Source organism: Sorex fumeus, unplaced genomic scaffold, assembly GCF_029834395.1.
Source record: "Sorex fumeus unplaced genomic scaffold, SorFum_2.1 ptg000054l, whole genome shotgun sequence".
Taxonomy (NCBI): Eukaryota; Metazoa; Chordata; class Mammalia; order Eulipotyphla; family Soricidae; genus Sorex; species Sorex fumeus.
In genome coordinates, this window is record NW_026606111.1 from 39348289 (window position 1) to 39367287 (window position 18999).

The 18999-nt window shown below is 36.2% G+C and overlaps 1 pseudogene; it reads left to right on the forward strand.

Moving 5' to 3' along the window:
* Positions 1-3275: 3275 nt before the first annotated feature.
* LOC130033671 (eukaryotic translation initiation factor 2D-like) lies at positions 3276-4115 on the forward strand (annotated as a pseudogene).
* The last annotated feature ends 14884 nt before the right edge of the window (positions 4116-18999 follow it).

The window sequence follows — 18999 nt, forward strand, 5'->3', positions numbered from 1 at the left end:
ATTTACATCTGTGATAATATGCCTACGGCATCCAACTCAGGAAGCTCACCAAAGCTTGAGTGTTCAAACCTTTACTGACCATGTGGTTGGACTCAAGTAGCAATCCCTATCTCTCTTTAAGGAGGAGTTATATTCACACTGTGCATTGTAGATGTTTAATTGCAAGACAGATCTTCTTATCCTAAGGCTTATATATAATTACCTTGAGCTATTTGTTTTACATAAATTATCAGGTGTAGTTCCATCATGAATAAAGACACATTACTATCACTTGGGAAATTCTAAGTCTTAGAGAACTAAAAGTGAAAGAACTGAAATCTAAAAACGAAAAGGAACCTGAATTTCTTCTAGAAACTTCATGCATAGGCAAAGCTAATTTAGTTGCTAAAAAGTTTAGATGTAATTTATAAATAACATGTAAAACATTTTCCATTTTATGCTTTTTATGATCCAATCTCTAAACATTTACACATATAGTATCTAATTAACCATAAGCTTCTATATTTAAGTGGTTAAAAATTATATTCAGGGAACTATTCATATATCTTCCAAAATATCCTTGACTCAAGGCATTTTTGAAAAACAGTAAAAAACAAGTAATGTTATAAAAAAGATCTCTTAAAGATTATTCAACCTATGAATAATTACATTTAGCAATAAATGTACTTATCATACTCTATAATCAAAGACTATTTAAAATGTTATAAAAGAGTCAGACAAATGACATATCAACTTTCAAGTCTTGTCATTCTACTAGAAATAAACAAAAACTTAAGTGGCCATAAAACAAAAATAGCACATTAAAATTTTCCAAATAAAATGCCAAAGGAACAAAATATAAAATAAAGGATTATACAGGGGTAGTTGCACAGAATCTGTTAAACTTGAATCAGACTGTGAAGGATATGTGAATTTTAATGCAAGTAATATGAAGATACTGAATGTACTTTATTCAGATACAGAGGAGTATACATTTCTGTGACTTATACAGCAAAGAAAGTATAGTGAATCTTAGAGGAATAGAAATGTATATGGAAATAATAGTGGGTGGAATTTTCAGGTTTGGAACACTATCCACACCTCCTTTGTAGGAAATCAAGGGATAACTTTCTTATATTAATGATTGATAAGTAGGTAGAATAATACTAGTGCTCGAAGAATAATATTGTTCTCTTGAATAAAATAATATAGACACTTTTATTATATTAGGATCTATATAGCACTGTAGCACTGTCTTCACGTTGTTCATCAATTTGCTCCAGCGGGTTCCAGTAGTGTCTCCATTGTGAGACTTGTTACTGTTTTTGGCATACTAAATACGTCACAGGGAGCTTGCCAGGATCTATATAAGCAACAACAATAATGAAGGAAGCATGTTATGCCACGGAACATTAACTTATGTAATATTTATTATTTGTTGAATTTACCTATTTGTATAAACCTTAATTTAACAAGTTATATGCTGCATATAACCCTAAGTAAATATTACCTGATGCTGTATAGAACAGACCAGAGTCATTTTAAGTGCAGAAGTGAAAAGGCAATTCAAAGACATTTGTTCAAACTGTGAGCAGTCTTAATAAAACTGTGTAATTTTAGAAAATTTCATTCATGAACTTCTTTTAAAAAACAAATCATGTATTTACTTGCTCATCAAATGATCCTGGATGGAAGAAGATAATTTTCTTTCTATTTCTGCAGACTATAAACAGCAAGAAGATGAGGCATACACATAAAATGAAGGTGTGTGAGACAAGTTTTTGCCACTCTTTTAGTTAAAAACGTTCTTTCATGTGCTTGTTGACTTCTACCACTACAGCAATTTATATCTCAAAAGCAAACAAACAACAGATTCTTCTCACCTGTGTTTTATGTTTTTATTCCCTACAACACTGTGTTGAGCTTATGTCCAATAATTTTTTTAAAAGTACGCTTTCAAACCATACAGGTGACAGATATCTTGGAAATCAAGTTTAACCATTTACTCTAGAATTAACACATTGCTCTTTATATAACATTTCTTTTTTATTTCTACAGCTACCTTTAATTTCCATAGTGGTTTTCTAATTTGTGGTTTTGTTGTTGTTGTTAAGAAGATTGAATGGCACTTCTCGATTTTCATTTTCAGGTATCTTATCTGATGGTTGACCTACTCACCAGGCATTTTATCTTTAGATATAGATATCTTAATCTTGATTGTTAATTTAGACTATATATTTTTAAAAAGTCAATTTGGTACTACAATTTAGATGACTAGTTCTTATAATTTGGTAGAAGAACAATCTCAGATACAAGTTATTTGTGAAAACTTAGAAAGTAAACAAAATAAAGAAAAACAGAATTTAAATTTGTTTGAAGAGTTGGTTTAGCTAAGTGGTAAGATTCATAATGTTATTTTATACTTTAGGTGTTGCAAAACCTTAAATGCATTCTAACATGACATGAGCTCTCTTGTGAAACATAAATTGAATAGTCAGGCATACTTTCTTCTTCCCTCTTTTCAATTTTTCTTCTTTATTACTCAGGAAGGGCAGTAAGATAGGCATCATTTCCATGTGATAAAGCTATAGCTCTTGGCTGTTCTCTTGCCTTCATGACAGTCTCCGACTTCTGTGCTCTCCCTTGTCTTTCTCAGAACACTAAAATAGACCCTTTGGACTCAGATTGAGTACAACCTTCAAGGGATCTGATGAGTTGATGTGTTGACTGCTTCTCCCACTCTGGGAATCAATCATGTCACAAAATTAGCAAAGGAGGAACTCAACAGTATGAAGTTGTATTCTCACAGAGGGAATGTAGTGACTGTTTACTGAGTGGTGGTAACCCCATCCTATCTGAACTGGAGAAAAATCTGTATCCAACAGTGTCTGTCCAGTGGTCCTATTGTGTTATTTCAACCTTTACCACAAGGCCTTTACAACAAACCTTTGCAACAATAAATCTTTACAACAAACCTTTACAATAACAATGGTTGGGGGAGCAGATTTGAGGCTACCAGGACTAGTGGTTCCCGCTGCTGGTCTACCTCAGGTACCTCACATCTACCAGGGTTCCCAAACAAACACTGTACTCCCGTTGTTCATCAATTTACTGAGCGGGTCCAGTAACATCTCCACTTTGAGACTTGTTGTTATTGTGTTTGGCATACTGAATACATCACATGTAGCTTGCCAGGCTTTGCTTTGCAGGAGAGATCTCTCAGTAGCTTGCTGGGTTCTCCAAGAGGGGCGGAGGAATTGAACCTGGTGCAGCCAGGCTGGCTGCGTGCCAGGCAAATGCCCTATCCGCTGTGCTATCAGCCCACCAGAATCCCCATTGCCTTTGAATTTGCAGTCACAGTGACAGCAGAGATGTTGACTGTAGGCCTAAGGGAAAGGGGCTGCTCTGTGCTCCACACCTCCCAGGACCACCTGTGATAATCTGGATACAGGTCCTTGCCACCCTTCATGGCTATACTGACCCTGATCCCCAAGAACTCAGTGAAGAGAAGGGATCAGCTCATTCAGACGCCATCCTGCAGCAAGTCCTGAGGGGTCTAAATCTGGAGAGAGAAGAAGAGGAGAAGAATGGAGAGTGTCTTCAGGCACGTGGAGTAGAGTACCTTACAGAAGCTTCAGAAGACTCCACAGCCAGTAAAACCCTTTCAGAACAAATGGATGCACTATTACTGCAATGCTTCTTGCTGACCTCCCTGTTCTCACCAGCACACTTCTTGAAAGTCATGTGTTCTCCTGCTTCCCTGAAGGACAACAAGTGAACATAATGAAGCCATGTACAAAAAGCTTTTGAAGTTCCTTCAGCAAATGCAGCAGGAGCAGATATTACAGTTTGAGTAAATGAGCAAAGGGGTGGAGTACACCATGGTTATGGACTGAAAACTCCCAAATATTGCATGTTCGGTCATGCCAGAGCCTTCTGGGACCTCTTTCCAGGGTAGCATGAATGGCCCTCTCACCCTCCAGATAAAATATCCCTCTACCGTGTCCCAGAGATCCTCTGTCTGCTTTGTCCAGTCTCGGTGGTCACACCCACAAGTCACACCCTGCCGGCACCAGATAATCTCCTCATTGGTCATCCTCCAGAACACAGGCTGCTTCTCCCAGATGGGATTATAATATGAAGCCCCCATGACCATGCCACCAGACTCCACACCAGGCTGTTTTAAAACTCAGGGCACTCCAGAGGGGGTGGATGAGATCCCTCCCCGCCCCCAAGGGACCCAGCCCTGGCAGCCGACCTGAACTACCCAATTGCGGTCACGCTCCAGGCAGCTTTTCAGACCACGCGGCCATTATAGGACACTTTCTACCCATTTTCCATAGTTGCCATACCATATTTGATGGGGTTCAGACAGTAGGAAAATAATCATAGAGAGAGAAATATATAAATATATGCCTCTTGAAAAGCCCGGCAAGCTACCGAAAGTATTCTGCCCACACAGGCGGAGCCTGGCAGTCTCCCTGTGGCATATTCGATAGCTCCCCGTGGCGTATTCGATATCCCAAATACAGAAACAACAGCAGGTTTCATTCCCTGACCCTGAAAGAGCCTCCAATAATTGGGAAGAGATGAGTAAGAAGAGGCTACCTAAATCTCAAGGCTTTGAGGAATAGAGACATTACTGGCGCCCACTCGAGTAAATCGATAAACAAAGGAATGACAGTGATACAGGGACACATGCAAGGCAAACATTCAGCCTGCTGTACTATCACTCTGAGCTCCCCAATCTGGATTTGAGTGAAGTACTGCCTTTAGTATCTATGTTATCATTTTTGTTTTGTTCTGTTTTGTTTGAGTCATACCTGGCAGTGCTCAGAAGCTACTGTGGCACATTGCTTGTCTCGGCAGTGACTCACTTTTGTCCCCCCTCCACCATATGTAAGGCATGCATTCAACCCCTTTGCCCACTTATGGAATTTTTGATAGAGGTTGGGGATGAAGTCCTAATAAAAGGTGTTGAAAGAGCCTGGAGGCCACTTTCAATGGTCCTCAGCCAACTAGAATAGCAATCAAGTGCAAGGGCCAAAGAATGAGTGGTGCTGCTTGGATATATCATTTACGGTAGTATCAAGGCCACACTGGAGACAGAACTATATCCAGCAATGCTCTGGGACATCCAGAGCCACAAGTGGTGATGGTCCAGGGCCTCTAAGGATACACACAGCAGTGATACTTGGAAGATCTTGGGTGCTGGGGAATAGGCCTGCTTCAGGCAAATGCAAGGCATGCACCACCAACATAATATCTCCTTGTCCCACATTTTCACAATTGTAAACAAGTTGCTTAATGTCGATGAAACTCAGATTTCAAAACATTCTTCCTTAGGCCTACCTTCACAAAATATTAGTGTTATAATCAGGTAAGAATTTATTTTGCTATTCATTTCATTTCATTTCATCATCCTGTTATTCGTCGATTGCCTCGAGCAGGCCCCAGTAACGTCTCTTTCATCCTAGCCCTGAGATTATATTCAAGGCTCTTTAGGAGAATGAGACCCATCATTGTTACTGGTATTTGGCATATTTAGTATGCCACGGGGAGTTTGCCAGACTCTGCCCTGTGGGCAGGCTACATTCAATAGCCTGCAAGTTTGTGCAAAGTAGGAATGAGACAATAAGATGTCATAAAAAAAAAGTTCTGATAAGATGTCACGCGGCCGCGAATGCAGCCGCGCGGTTCCGGGATCTGGATTTTATAGTCTCTGAGTCTTGGCCGCTGATGGGATTACACGGCACCAGGGGGCCAGGTGGTGGGTGTGACCCCCGCCTACTGGAATTTGGAGGATCTGGGTGGAAGATGCTCGACTCCAATCCGAGTAGGCTTGGAGGTCTCGGCTCCGGAACCCGCGTGGCTTTGTCCCTCTGCCAGTACCTTCATGTGTGCGGAGAGTGGTCTCAGCATGGTGGTGGCTGGTCCTGGAGGTCTTCGGCTGCCAGAGCCCTGGTTGGGGCGGGGAGGAAAGCTCAACCCGCTCCCCTCCAAGGGGCCCCGGGAAGGAACAGCCAGGCGCGGGGGCAGAAGACTGCACTGTTCTCGTCCGGGATCTGGATTTTATAGTCTCTCAGTCTTGGCCGCTGATGGGATTACACGGAGCCAGGGGGCCAGGTGGTGGGTGTGACCCCCGCCTACTGGAATTTGGAGGATCTGGGTGGAAGATGCTCGACTCCAATCCGAGTAGGCTTGGAGGTCTCGGCCCCGGAACCCGCGTGGCTTTGTCCCTCTACCAGTACCTTCATGTGTGCGGAGAGTGGTCTCAGCATGGTGGTGGCTGGTCCTAGAGGTCTTCGGCTGCCGGAGCCCTGGTCGGGGCGGGGAGGAAAGCTCAACCCGCTCCCCTCCAAGGGGCCCCGGGAAGGAACAAAAAAGATATTTTGCTATATCTTCCATAAATTACAGTTATTATAATAAATTGTATATTACAAGTCAGTTCTCTGAAAAACCATAGGCAGACATCATTATTCTCTTAATTTCAGTAATATGAACTCTAAAGCTAAAAAAAATCAAATATTTCCCTTAATATTACATTCCTGCTTGATGGGGTTGTCTGGATGCCAATATAAATGTGTACAAATTCAAATACAGTATTAAGAAATAAAATATTCAAACTCAAGTTTGAAACATGAATATATGGATATAAATATGAATAAAAAGAAAAATAATATTTACCCATTAATTTTGCCACTTTTTCCATATATTAAAACTGACTTATAAAGACTAAACCAATACAGAAATCATTAATGGGAAACTATGCTTTTCTATGGTACATTTGTCTTTCTCACGTATCACTTAATGTATGAGAGGATAAAGCAAACTTACAGTTAAAGAACAAGGCTGATAAAAGATAATATTTGATATCTGTCTTAATGGATGACTAGCTCTCTGACAATCAAATTTAAGTGGCTACTACTGAAGACATATGAAATATCATTCTTGCCAAAAGTGTTTAGTCTGTGATGGTTCTCCATGAGTACTTCTTCAATAAAAATATCAGCTGTCTCATAATTCTGTAGAAATTGCTGAGTCTATTCTACAATTTATGTGAAATGCAAAGGACTAGGAATATTTAAAAAAGGGAAGGGATTCTGGGTAACTGTAAACATAGAGCGATAGATGAACAGAGCAAAGTTCAATAAACGGCTCATGCAGATGTGGACTACAGAATTTTTAAAGTTGCTGATGTTATGCACTAAGAAAGATTGTCCTTTAAATAGTGATAAAGTCTTTTGGCTACTGTGTTTTGCAAGAGAGGCATGAGTGGCAATCATGTTTGGTCTATAGACTACTTTTAGCATGCTTCTCCCACCCTGGGAGGGTCCTCACAACACCCTTCATTTGGTGCTCTCTTCTCTATCTGAGCTTCCTTTTCATCTAGAACGTGTGGCTGGCCTTCCATTCATGGAGCAAAATTCCTGGTACTAATCTGAGCCATTCCTGGGTGTTAGTCTCCCGTTTTGTTGCTTTATGTTCCCCAGATGAATGCAATCTTTTTATGTCTATCCCTCTCTTTCTGACTCATTTCGCTTAACATGATACTTTCCATGTAGTACCACTTGTATGTAAATTTCATAACTTCATCTTTTCTAACAGCTACATAGTACTCCATTGTGTAAATGTACAAAAGTTTCTTTAACCAGTCATCTGCTCTTGGGCACTCAGGTTTTTTCCAGATCCTGGTTATTGTAAAGAGTGCTGCAATAAACAAACAATTGCAGATGTCACTTCGACTATACCTTTTTGCCTCTCTGGGATATATTCCCAGGAGTGCTATAGCTGGGTCAAATGGAAGATCAAATTCTAATTTTTTGAGAGTCGTCCATACTGTTTTCTAAAAGGGTTGGACTTGCAAAACACAGTACCCAAAAGAAGAGAGAGAGAACAAGGGGGAATACCCTGCCACAGAGGCAGGATGGGACGGGGGGGATGGGGGGGTGGGGGGGATGCTGGGACCTGTGGTGATGGATGACGGGCACTGGTGGAGGGATGGGCACTTGATCATTGTATAACTGAAACCCAAGCACAAAATTTGTAAGCCTATAACTGTACCTCATGGTGTTTCACTAATAAAAAAGAAAAAATAATAAATAAATAGTGATAAAGTCATTGAATAACTAAAAGCAATTATATAACGCTTATATCCCCCATCTCACCATTTGTAAAAAATTAATTGCAAGAGAATTGTTACTGCAAGCACAAAATCTAAAATTAAAAACAATATAAAGAAAATACAGAAGTATGGAAATAAATCTTTAGGTTACAAGGAGGGCATATACACAATACCATTGACACAATTAATAATTAAAAGAAAATACAGTTGCCATCATCTTGATTCAGCTGCTCACTGGCCCTGCTCTACTACTTCTTGACAAAAATCTACAAGGAGACGAACACCAAGCAGCTCAAATCCTTGGAAACACCCATTCCTGCAACTGAAAACTGTAGGTCACCCTTGGGAGACTGGTGGGCCAACTGCCCCCTGCAGAAACCATGGCATCCATGCCCACCTTCTACAGTTGCCGCCATATTAGCTGATTGGCCCAGACTATAGATTCTGACGCCTCTGGTTTGTACACCCAGAGCACTGTCACATCTAATTCCTCAATACTGATATTCCAGTAAGAGCACACCTAATTAAGTGGGAAAATACCATTGAAGTCAACTAAACTCCACAAATAAATACAGTAACACAAAAGACTTAACTAGCAACACACAGCTTAGTATATCCTTAAGCAAAGATTTAACAAGCCTGTGATAATATATAACAATTTTCACGTAAAAATTTCTTTTTCATATCTACAGATTTTCATAATGGTTTGTTATTCAACCAATTTCAAATCTAGAATTGTATCAACTGTTGTGGCTTTCGTCTTCAAAAAATACTTTTTCAAAAACAAAAAAGAAATTGTACCTACTAAAATGACAAGTGCATATCCTTGTTAATAAAATATTTTTAAAACTAAGAAAAAAATTTAACATCAAATATTGAGAAATTTGTATTCAAACTGTTTAAAGATATTTTAAAGCTCAACAATAAGGAATAAGGACTGAGAATAAGCCATATTTGTAAAATAAGTCAATTTATTGCTCCAGGAAGATAATGTGAAATATATTTTCTCTATATCCTGCTATTAGAAATGACCAACTTGTATCCTTAACTCAAGAAATGTACCCTTCCAGATTTATTGGCTCAAAATAACCATTTTGGAGCAGGCATGATAGTTTAATGGGTTAAGCTTGTGCTTTGCATATGCTTGATCTGGATTCAATCCCTGGGATCCCATACAGTCCTGTGCACCAATCAGAAGTGTTCCCTAAATTCAGAGCCAGGAACAATCACCGTGCACACACAGGTGTGGCACAAAAACAAACAAATAAATAAATAAAACATTCTTTTCTCTGCCTTCCCCTTCTCTAAAAGCTAGGGTCACTGTATTGACAGACTGCATCATTTATTGAACATCACCCTATTATGAAGGAGCAAAAAGCCAAAGGTGACTGTCAGTAGTCTTGCTATAATTCTACCTTTGTCAAAATTATATCTTGACTGCCAGTACATGGCTACATGCTGTTTGTTCAGAAGTAAAAAAAAAAAGTAGTTTCCAACAGAGGCAACTAATGCACTTCAAAATACTTTGTAGTTTAATTTTTTATGACACTTTATGAAAGAGATCTCATATAGAATTTTCAGTGTATCACAGACATAGCTAATTAAATAATGTGAGTTTCATTAAATTCTGAAAGATATCTTTTAACCTGTCTTCACTACAGTGTGCTATGTTCTGATCTTTAACTAAACTTCATTGTACCTAAGTGAATACTTAGATACTGTCCATAATTTATATAAATATAGATAATCTTTTATAAGTACAGAAGAGCTATTTTTATTCTTTTGAAAATTTGAAAGTTCAAATTTCTCTGGATGATGTTTTTAATCAGATATATTAATATGCTGTCTGAGGACCACAAGGAAATAGAGTATTATTAGATTCTGGTGGTCCTAAATATTTCTTCTGCAGCAACTGAGAGGGAAATTGCTAAGGACAAAAAATAAAGCAACAGTTGTCCTTTGGATTGTCTGACAATTAATGCATCATCTTAAAGTTATGTACAAGTAGGTGATAGTAAAAGAATATAAATACTAAATAATATTGTTAGTAGTAGTTGTATTAGTATTTTGTGATGGAAAATAACACACAGTGCTATGCCAGTAAAGAGTATTTTTATATTTAGAAGCACTTTGCTATATTTTTCTATAATAAATTATTTCTACAATCATACTAAAGAAACCCAATTGCAAAGAAATATTTCACTAATAGGACCATTTCCTTATGGCTTACTGATACAGTGCCATAATTTTGGCATCATAGTGCAGACTATTGTATTAATGTGGCTATTTTCTCAGCATAATGGAAGGGAAAAATACTAAGAAGACCATATAAATGAAAAAATCTTTAAAGTAATAGATCTTTCATCTATTTTTCAAAAGCTGGGCTTATTAAAACTGCAGGTTATAAACACCCTGTAAGCTTCATGCATTTATGACTTGACATTAATAGTATTTTGCTCGCAAAAATTTCAAGAAATTACAAAGTTATAAAGAGATTTTAGAAGTATCTAATGACAAACAAAATGTTTCCATCTAATCTAGTTATCACTTTCTATTTTATTACTGAAATGTATATGGAATCATTTTGTTAGAAGTGAAAGGTTTACATAAATGAAGTGGGCTTTTTACAAAGTGCAAAGTGAGTTTATGTAATATCTTAGTAATATCGCCAAATGCAAATCACTAGATATAATTGGGTAGTCTTTCTTTACCTCTGTCTCTCTGAATAATGGTTGTGTACGTCTATTGAGGTTTAAAAGAAATTATTAGAAAATTGAAATACTACTGTGAGGAATTGAATTTTCTCCTGCTTACAGACCTTTAGCATGTGCACATTACAGAGTAAAATTATCAAATTCTCAGGAGAAAAACTGCACTTTAAAAGCATTATAAGCCATTTTATAAAGATAAAACTCTAAAAACAAAAAAATAATGTGATCCAGGTATGGTATGGTTTAGCATGAATCATCTAGTTCTGTGTATATTCAGTGGTTTTGATAAATCACATGCTATTTAAGCATAATTCCTCAGAGGTTACTGAACATTTTGGAATCTAAAAGCTCTGAAGTACATTTGATCAATTTTATTTTGTCATGAGGAGAAATGCTGTCAAACTGCCATTAACTGAGTTTCTTTCTTCAGTATAAAGAAATAAGAATTGAAAAATTAACAACCCAGGCAAGTCTCTCAATCACTCAACATAAAAGTGGCATAAAGGTAATACCCTAAAGAAGACTAATACCAACAATTATAAATGATTTTTGTATCCTGCAAGAATATGTGTTTTCATGTATGAACCACCAGCTAATCACCAAGGAAACAATTTGAGTAACTTTATTTTAACACTCAAAACTAAGTGTTTTTCAGGAAATATCATAAACTATTTGTCAGTACACTTTAATGACTGATTTATTATTCCAACCTTGGGAGTATATTAGTGTCTATGAAGAGCAAATATTAAATTAATTTATTAAACATTAATAATTTGCTTTAGAAGATGAGAAATTAGGTAAACCAATTATACCTATTTGTTTTCCTATTTGGGGAAAGATTGCTGTGTCTTTATTTCATTTTTCCTCAATTTTGTTTACCCAAAGAATAGTCACTTAATTTTTCTCCATGGAAAAGTGCTAAGGTAATAGCAATTCAAATTTAAAAAGTTTTGCTTAATTATGTGAACACAAATTTATTAATTTTGTGTTACTTATTGAATGGTTTAATGACTATGATATTTTTTCAGTTAGTCCATTTTTAAATTGATTTTAAACAAACAGAATTTGACACATAATCTAGGAAAACTTCAAATCCCTAAATAATATTATTTTAATTCCATTAGGTAAATATATGCCAAACACAGTAACAACAAAGTCTCACACTGGAGACGTTACTGGGTCTGCTTGAGAAAATCGATGAACAATGGGAGGACAGTGACAGTGACAGTTCATTCCTTTAAAAATTATTAAAACTTAAAAATACTATAAAGAGCATAATCATTTTTATATGGAATTTCTTTATGAATGTAATAGAATTTACTTTAATGTCCTTCCCATGAAGATGCAACATAAATAGGAGAAAATAAATTGATACATTGTTTATATTTCTAAACCAAGGTAAGAACTTAAAGAATTGAAAGCATTAGAAGCAAATATTTTAAGCAAAATTCATAAGAACTGTAAATTACTATAATATATTCTAGTTCTCATTCATCAATTAAAAATAACTATTGAACATTCATAATGTGTCAAGGCTACTTCTGATGTAAGGTAAAGGTAAAGGCCCTCCCGTTGATCGTCGATTTGCTCGAGCGGGCCCAGTAACATCTCCATTGGAGACTTTGTTGTTACTGTGTCTGGCATATCAAATACTCTCAGTAGCTTGCCGGGCTCTCTGAGAGGGGCAGAGGAATCGAACTCGGGTCGGCCATGCTGGCCGCTTGTAAGACGAACGCCCTACCGCTGTGCTATACTTCTGATGTAATGATAAAAATAAAATCATATTAAAAGTAAATAGGCATATATTACAAAATAGAACACAAATAAACTCAGAAAATTATTCCTACTGTAAGGAAAATAAAACCAAAGTAATTAAAGAAAAATTTTGTTCACCTATCTACTTTACCACGCTACTCAGATCTTCTCTTGATAGCCCTCCTGTTGATCGTCGATTTGCTCGAGCGGGCCCAGTAACGTCTCCATTGGAGACTTTGTTGTTACTGTGTCTGGCATATCGAATACTCTCGGTAGCTTGCCGGGCTCTCCGAGAGGGGCGGAGGAATCGAACTCGGGTCGGCTATGTTGACCGCTTGTAAGGCGAACGCCCTACCCGCTGTGCTATCGCTCCAGCCCCTCTTGATAGCAGAGGCAGGAATACTGAAAGACAGTTATGTGAATTGGTGGTGGAAGAATGCTTCAGGTAGAGTTGAAAAAAGTCAAAGGTTTCCAGAATGTGTAATTGGGTTCATTTGATCACTTGATCAATTGAAATCCCATTACTCATTGATTTGCTTCAGTGGGTGCCAGTAACATCTCCATTTGTCTCTTTCTCATGCTAGTGCAGCCCAGTGGCGTCTGCTCCCTTCAGGAACATGAAGAGCTTCAAACTCTTCATTCAAGTTCTTGATGAAGAAGTCTGACCAACTCGTAGGTGGGAGGCCATGCAATGTTTTGACATCCCATGGAATCCAGTTGGTAACGGCTCTAGTCCAGAGGCCATCTCCAAATTTCATTATGTGTCCAGCCCATCTGATTTTCGATGCCTTGGCAAACAAGACAGCGTCCTTGATCATCGACGGAGGTTGGAACTCCAGATTCATTCTCTCACTTGAGTGAAGTGTGATACTCCAAGTATAAATCTTTCGATTCCTCTTTGGGAGAACCGAATAGCATTCTCATTCTGTTTCTGTAGGGCCCAGGTCTGTGAGGCGTATGTTAATGCAGGAAGAACAGTGGAATCAAAGAGATGTGCCCAGAGCCGGAGGTTCTTTGTCCTCTTATCTATTTCTTTGATGATGCTCTTGAAGGTGTTCCAAGCCCTTCTTTCCTCCTGTGCAGCTCAGGTGCCAGGTTGTTCAAAAACATGCCATTACACTATATTAAAGGAAATGTAGGATTCAGGTATAGGACATGAGCAGCTGATAATTCTATAAAGTTTTGAAAGTTGTGATTCAGATATGTTTTTATTGGAATGGGAATAAAATAATTATAGTTGTAAATCCAAAAGGTGACATTATATGATTTCTAATTTTTCAAGATGACACTGAGGCTGGAAGATAACCTGCTGGCAGATCACTGGTCTTCCACATGGCTGACCTTGGTTCGATCCCTAGCATCTTGTATTGTTCCCAGAACACGGCCAGGAATGATCTCCAAGTCCAATGTCAAGGGTAAACCATGAGCACAGATGAGTATACTTCCCTATCACACACACACACACACACACACACACACACACACACATTCACTCTAATAGATGTGACCAAACTCATGTGCTATTTGTAAGTTCTGAACAAATTTAAATAGTTGCCAATTAATTCCAAAATTTATCATAGCTTCCCACCAATGTTAAGAGTTAACTAACTTAAGAGTTAAGCCTATGCCACAAGACAGAATAAGAGTGCATTTCAACTACCTTACCTAAAAGCCAAATAAAAATTTTAAAACACAGGAGCTAGAGATAGTTCAGATATTAAGATACACAACAGGAATATACCCAACAATTATTTGATCCCAGGGATCACATTGTCTACCAAGCATTCTAAGAACCACAAGTACCATAGGCCCTAATGGTACCTGTCCTACAAGGCATGAGTAGCACCACATCTTGAGTTGGTCCCTCCCATTGAACTGCAAGCTGTTGGACCCAGTATCAATGGGAGTGACCACTAGATACCCTGAGCACCACTGGGAGGTCTCCCTCTTTAAAACACAGCAATTAGAGAAACATTTGGAATGAATAATTTCTATCCATATTTTTCGAATTAGATAAGGTATGACTTATACCAAAATGACTATAGTATAGAGGAAATATGACCTATAAACAAATTATGGATATTTACTAAAAGTTGAGTCTTTTGAATTATTAGAGAGAGGTTTTAGAGATGTAATCCTAAGCATGAAATGTAACATAAAGGAAAGCATGCTCATAAAAAATCAGGAGAAATCATAAATTGCAAAAAATGGAGCATATTGAAAACTTAGAGGGCATGAGTAATTTAGAATGTATATGTTTTTCTTATTATTACTGTCTATACATACGTAATGCAAGGAAAAGTGAGAAAGAGAGAAAAAGGGAAGAAAGAAAGATGAAAGGAAAGGAAAGAGAAAGAAAGAAGACAAGATGAAAATGTTTCCAAAATCACTAAAAGAAAATGGAAACTTAATTTGTATGTAAATATCATGAAGAGGTACAAGTAGAAAAAGGTCCTTTTGAAGTACATTATAAAGAAACTCTTAAAACACACAAATAAATATGGTAATTTTTAAAATGTTCTCAATACTGAATTTTATACTCAGTGAGAGCATCTTTAAAATTGAAGGTAAAGTATTATCATGTAATCAAAGTCTAATCAAACTTGTTGTTAGCAGAACTTTATCAAGACATACTAAAAGAATCTCTTTAGTCTGAAAGAAATTAAAACCAAAGGAAAACCAGACTTTTAGGAAAGAGTAGAAGGTATTAAAATACCAATTATATGTGCAAATATAGTATAATTTCTCTAAATATCTATTAATAAAACAATGACAGTTATGTAATTATTTGTGATAAACACAGTTTGTTTAAGATGTTTAAGGTCTATATGAAATTAGATAAAATATTATTAAATGTTATTTATAATAACATAAAAAGGGAGGCTGAATTATATCCACAGAAAGTTAATATTAAACTTATTTTGGTAAGTCTATAAAGAAATACATGTATCTTTAACTGGATGCTCTAGAAATCTATATTAAAGTTTGTATAGATATTAAATGCTAAAAAGTAATCAATTAGTCAGAGACACTATATATATCAAAAATAGGGCAACAAAATGCAGGATAAAGTGGCACACTTTATATATTCTATTTAAAAATTTAATAATAAAATAATAGATTATGCATAAAAATTTATATCAACTACACAGGAGACTGCTCAGGTTGAGATTTCTTCAGTGAAAATACCCATGATATTTTCAGATCATTGATATTGAATATGAAAAAAACCTGTGCAAAGCAGAAGCTCCCTTCTGTGTCCACACTTCACTTAGCACCACCATCTCCAGTTCTACCCATGTTGCGGTAAAAGGCAAGATGTCATCTTTTCATACAGCTAGTAGTATTCTACTATGTAATACACTACAATTATTTTATCCACTCATTTATCATTGAGCATTGAGTTCTTTCAGTATTTTTGGCTATTTATATAGTGCTGAATTGGAAATAATTCACAATTTTTAAAATTATTTTTTTGTATTCTTTGGATAATAATACACAGAAATGTGTTGGATCATATGGCATCTGTATTTTTACCTTGTTGAGAAGTATTCTTACTGTTTTCAAACTATCCGATACCAATTTACTTCCCTATCATGAATGAGTGAGGATTCCCTTTTTGTCCACATCTCCCCAACACTTGTTACTGGCCTTTCTGTTTAATGTAACATCTCCCAGGTGTGAGGTGATATAGCATTTTCATTCTTATGTGCGTGTCTCTGATAATAACTTATGATGAAGTTTTTTAAAATAATTATTCACTAAGCTACTGTATTTCTGTAAATAACATTGTAAGTTGTCCATGCCTGTGTTCAGGTATACAATGTTTCAACCACTACTGTAGACTTTCCTCCACAAGCCTTTCTAGTTATATCCCAACCCCAGACTGCCTCCTTGAAAGGCACATTTTGAAGTTTTGCTATTGAAGTTTGAGTCCCAGGTTTCTGGTGTTATTAATTCTGTGGCTTAGGTAGATACATATACAGTACACATCTCCATCCCAAGCAATCCCACTAAAATCATTGACTTAGTGATCCTTTCTCTATCCCAAGTGCCTTCTCTTCCAGGGTTCTCCTCCATTACCAAAACCAACCAACCAAACAAACAAAAAAGACAGGAATTTTAGTCACAGAACCTAGTCTCAGGGGTGGCTAGCAGCACATATTGAGTAGAGGGCCCGTATAAATGGACTGTGCTTTAATTGTGAAGGGGAAGATTCTTCAAGGTGCTTGTTTCAATTTTAAAAATAAATACATATGCTGTTTTATTAGACATTCAAATTCTGACTTCGTATTTGATTTTTCACTTCTAGAAATTTATCTTTAAATAATGGATAGTGCAAATAAAGAGAAAAATATCATTATCTAACTAGTCTGCAGAGGAAAATTTGAAGACTAATGAATTTGATGCAAATCTTAATTATGTTAAGAGATAACATTTAGTGGTGTGTAAATGTTTTATATACAGGTATCATCATCATTTTAAATATTATGTACTACTTTGATGAATATATTTTCTTTTTAAAATGTAACACACTACATATTTAATATAAATTATATATTAATATTTTGCTATAAATCATACAATTCTATTCCTTATATTACTTTTGTTTAAATCATGATTTAATATTTATATGAAGCATCATATACAACATTTCAAATGTTTACAGTGGGTCCCAGCGTACTGTGCTGCCATGAATAAATAAATTTCAGCTGAGTATTATCTAATGATTTTACTTCGTCCTTTCTTCTATTAATTTTGCATTATCCTTTCTTTAATCATGTTTTAAATAGTTCTTTCTTGTTTCATCTTATATCAAACCATTACAGTCTCCCTATATCACTGATTTTCTGTACAAGAATTGAAGAATTCTTTCTGTAGAGGAACTTGACTTCTATTACACAAAAATATTTAGGGTGTAAACCAATATATCACCATATTTCCCACAAAGTTGACAAGTTGTCCTGTTCTCTTTTCAAGCTACTTTATTATTGCATTGAATAGAATGATTTTCTATAGTGCAAGTTTAATTACTCCTGTGTGACCTTGAATCCACATGCTGTATCTAAGATTTTTAAGCCCTTCTCTTTGACATTTCACTCTTTTCTAATTTTTCCAGTATTTTCTATGTTCTCCAACAGCACTTAAATATGTTGTTTTATTTACATCTTAAACAAACATGCTCATATCCATCCACTCATACAGAAAGAGGTATGCCTTTCTGACATGGAATGAGGTGAATATATGTGGGAGTGCATTATGCATGTGCATTTTTAGCCATTCCAAATAGGTTGTTTCTACTGGGGAATGGTTTCTGAACTCATTCAGTGTTCCTTCTGAATGCAATGACACATAAACTAGTGAAAACAATAAAACTTAAATAGCTTTCTAATATCATTCCTGTTGAGGAAAAAATCACGATTTCAAAACAAGTCTCAACTGACTATACAGAACTGACTGTATATTGCAATTATTCTTTTGTTGAACACTATTCTGTTTTTGTTTTCAATTAAAGAATCAAATTTTAAATGTTAAGGTTGAATCTTCAAAATATTAATACAAAAGTTTAAGAAAACTAGTTGATAAAGAGACATAATGTTCTAGTGTGCATGATTGGTTGGATAGGCTATTTTGAAAGGGCAAAAATGAAACACGTGAACAACAACAAAAACAATCAAAATATCTTTTGTTAAATATATTTTTCAGTTATATACATAGAGATAAATGTGAATCTTTTGTTTGTGCTAAAATAAATGACTTTGATTCATATAAAATATTTAGAGAGACACCAGATTCCCTATCTCACCCTTCAATAAAAAATTTATTTTGCATGAACAAATTTTATGCATCATAAATTTAATTGCTGAGAATCTGTGCAATATAAAATTGGTGGTGTACAGTATGAAGCGTTTTCATTTATCAACACCTTTGTTGATGACTCCTCCAAGCATGTTGTAAATACCTCTTCTGTGAACCTCTTCCTTCATAGTGAAAATGTCGATGTTTAGTACTCAATAATATTATGGTCTGAATTTATTGCCTCATGAAATTAAACTATGTGTTAGCCATGCTACCGATGGAAACTTGCTGAATGTGGTTTATAGTGGCGTTAAATCTGGTGAGGGTCCCACACCACAGCAGAATGAGCAAGTAATGAAGTCATCAATTAAAATATAAAATGCACTTTGCGTATGTGGCTTGGGGCCCAAGTTTAATTATATTTTGGCTACAAGGCCCCTAGAGGGGTCATTTCTGCAAGTAGTTTCCCTGGTTGCTGATAGTGCCTCCTACTCTTGACAGATTCTTTAAGGTAATGGTTATAGTTTCACCACTTATATTATTAAATTTCATTTTAAGATCATGAGAAGTACTTAGCTGGCTAGTTGGAAATGATTTAATCTTTCATTGGCAGCTTTATATGAGACTTTG